The sequence below is a fragment of the Saimiri boliviensis genome, chromosome 9 (genome assembly GCF_048565385.1).
Source record: "Saimiri boliviensis isolate mSaiBol1 chromosome 9, mSaiBol1.pri, whole genome shotgun sequence".
NCBI lineage: Eukaryota > Metazoa > Chordata > Mammalia > Primates > Cebidae > Saimiri > Saimiri boliviensis.
The window spans coordinates 117,247,559-117,251,129 of record NC_133457.1 but is presented as its reverse complement, the minus strand read 5'-3'; the positions used below and the strand labels follow the sequence as shown (position 1 = coordinate 117,251,129).

Below are 3,571 nucleotides of genomic sequence, written 5' to 3'. Positions count from 1 at the left end.
CTCATATTGTCATGTTCCAGCTCCAGTTATTTTAGGCAAGGAAGGGGAATTTCCAGTGCTCGCTACAATCCGTTTGCAGCCTTTAGCTCTGAGTAACGACTTCCTTGTAATCTGTCACAGCCCAGGTTATTTAACAGCGGAAAAAAATCCCCTGATATTATGCATGAAATTCTTAGCCAAGCAAGCCACTTTAAGAATGCTTCGGTTAGCCCAGGCAGGAGTAAAGACGTGACCTCATCCAGTGCAGAGAATGCAGGCAACTTGATTCTAAAAGGAAGAAATGAAGTGAGCCAACGCAAATTCCCAGATAGAACACAAAGCTAAGAGTCATTTAATGTCAATGCTGATGATAACAGTAGCTCTCATTCACAGCGTATCTACCATAGGCCAAGCACTAGCCCATCCAAACCTCTTAGGGTCCTGGTCTCATTGGCAAGTTTATTATATGTAAGTTTCATTTTCAAGAGTCAATTAATGTATGTTAAATAAATAATGGTACAGGTGGCAACAGCTATGGCAGAAATCCAAAGTAATATGCAAATGACAATTGGGAAACATTACCTGAACAACAAACACCATTTCCATAAATAAATAAATACACCATCATAACAAAGAAAGTAAATAAAATTACCATGTATTGACACTGAACTTTAATTAGGTGCCAGCCATCATACTAAACATTTTATAAGCATTAACTCTAATCCTCACAAAAGCTCTAAGAATTGGGAAATATTGCTGTTCCCATTTTACAGACATGGAAACTGAGGCTTATATTGTAAGTTATTGGCTCAAGGTCACATGGCTAAAGTGGCAGAGTTGGGATTCGATCCCACTCTTGCTAGATGCCAGAACGCAGGCAGATGTTACTGTGGCGCTACTGCCACTTGTGTCAAGCAGGGTGAGGGATTTCAGCAACGCTCAGTCTGGATGATGCCACACACTCCTCCAGGCAAAGGAAACGCCCACAGGCCACTGAAAAAGAAGCCACTTCCTGTCCCTGCAAAGAGAGAACATCACCATCCTTGAGTCAAGTTCCTCACCATCTCTGGGCTCGGCCTCTAAGTCTAAACCATTTATCTCTGGAGTGACAGGTGATGACTTAGTCACCCCAGCTCTGCCCTTCTCCATTTTCCTATAAACCAGCTGTGTTTCATGGGTGATTTAGAGCATAACCTCAGAACACATAGGCTTTTACGGGACAAGCAATAATTGGGCACAGCAGAGAAGCTGTCCTGCCTCCCTCTCCCATCCCCCAACCCACTGGCAGTGCTAACAGCTCCCAGCTGCTCTCGTTCAGCAGACCAGAAGCCAATTCACCTGGGAGATTATCTCCTCACTCTTAAAGAAGCCAGCCCACAGCCAGTAACTGACTGTTCCAGGGCATGAAAGGCCGGTCTTTTGCTTCAACAGGAGCTAACGCTGGGGTGCAGTACCTGCTCCCGATACGGGCAATGTATATCCACAAGGCATCGGGCTGAAGCTAGACTCCAGCTGACAAAAACCTCTGCTTTGCTTCTCCTACCTTGTCCTGCTTCCTTGGATTCCATGCCCCTGGGTGCCTTCCCTCCCTAAACCACTGCCCCTAAACCCCCTCTCTAGGCTGCTTTCACACCCAAGACACCACCCGCCATGTGCCACCAGGACAAGCACTGGAGATGTGTGTTAAGTAAGTGGGATCTTTGAACTCCAGGAGCTCATTCTAGTGAAGGAAACAGTTACACAAACCCAAGAGAATAGGGTAAGAACTATAACAAAACATGCATTCTTTTTCATCTGTCTCTTATTTTAGTACTTCTGTGTGCCCAGGCCTATGATAAACATTATTCAGGCATTGTTCCATTTGATTCTGAAAACAAATCCATGAAGGAGGCACTGCAATTAACCCTTTTCATGGACCCAAAAAAAACCCCAGATGTTCAAAAAGGTTAATTAACTAGCCATTAAGTATAGAGATGGTACTTGAACCCATTTCTCTTTAAATTTCCTTGCTCTTTTATGGGGCGTCTTTCCCACGTCTTGAGATCGTGTGTCAGCAAACCATGCTCCCTAGGCACTGCCTGTTTGTGTGAATAAAGGTTTTACTAAAACACAGTGAGGCCAGCGCGGTGGCTCATGCCTGTAATCCCGACACTTTGGGAGGCTGAGGTGGGCGGATCATGAGGTCAGGAGTTCAAGACCAGCCTCACCAACATGGTGAAACCCCATCTCTACTAAAAATACAAAAAATTAGCTGGGCATGGTGGCACGCGTCTGTAATCCCAGCTCCTCAGGAGACTGAGGCAAAAGAATCTCTTGAACCCGGGAGGCAGAGGTTGCAGTGAGCTGAGATCGCGCCACTGCACTCCAGCCTGGGCAACAAGAGCAAAACTCTGTCTTACACACACACACACACACACACACACACACACACCCCTAGCCACACCCCCACAGCCATTATTTACCTATGTCTATGACTGTTTGGTCTACGAAGGCAGAGGTGAATGGCTGACACAGAGCCTGGAGAGCCTGCAAAGCTGAAAATATTGACTACCACTCCCTTTTTATGGCGACAGTGGCAGCCAGCCCTCCTCCACTTGATGAGCTTCTGTTCTCCTTCAGCCTCAGCAAAAGTAAAACTGGGAACTTTCTTCCCTCCAAATGGAGGTTCTCCATTCAGCTGCCCCCTAGAGCAGAGACTCTGCTCCCTCACCCTGGGTCTGGGAGAATCTTACTCATTCTACTGAGCTCCCATGCAGCGCTCGCTGGAGGGCAGATCCACGTTATCTGATTGGCCCGTATTCCTCTTGCTGTTTCACCTACTGACACTTTAAAAGGAATTCTATCATTTCCTCAACGGATTATTCCTGTTGAGAGCCACGACAAGGAAGCTTCCTCTTGAGATTCCAGTCTGGAATCCTCTTTGTTCAAATATATGCCATTACCTTTTAAATCATCTCCAAAGAAGTTCCTCTTCTAGACTTTTATTTATGGAATTTCAATGCTTAGAAATGGTGATCACCTCCTCCCAGGGTTTTCTGCCACATGGCTTTCATAGTCTGAGCTCTTTTCCACTTCTCCCACAAGTTAGTCACTTCATGATTATGTTTTACTGCCCAGTCCTTGAACTGTGTCCAATCTGTATGCATACTGGGGTGATTACAATACAATGTGGACCAATAGCCTGACTGAGAGGAAATATACTCAGACCATCCAGGACCAAATGACCAACTGACAAGAGCCAACAGGCTATTCTCTTTCTGAAGGCTCCTTCCGGTCACCTGAATTTTCCGAATGTGTTATTCATAGCTTGAACTAGCTGTGTTTATTTGGCACCATAAGTCTCTGATTTTTAAATGTGCGAACAACCTTTCTGCAAAGGAATTTTATCATGTACGCTAAGGATGTTTTAAAGTTTTATTCTTTGACTCAATGATCCTACCTCCAGAATGAACTGATTAGCCTGAGAACCCGATGAAATAATCAGAGATGTCATAAACCAATGTAAATATGAGGATGTTCATCACAGCATTATTTTAAATAAAGAAGGAAAAATCCACTTTTATATAAAGGCTAAAAGTAATTTTCTTTCTGA

At 44.6% G+C, this 3,571-nt stretch overlaps 1 long non-coding RNA gene across 1 annotated transcript; it reads right to left on the bottom strand.

Moving 5' to 3' along the window:
* Positions 1–618: 618 nt before the first annotated feature.
* On the bottom strand, positions 619–2,876 carry LOC141585544 (uncharacterized). Its single transcript, XR_012519090.1, has 2 exons — positions 2,442–2,876; positions 619–997 (listed from the first exon to the last, which is right to left on the bottom strand). It is a non-coding gene; the product is annotated as an uncharacterized LOC141585544 (long non-coding RNA).
* Between the last annotated feature and the right edge of the window lie 695 nt (positions 2,877–3,571).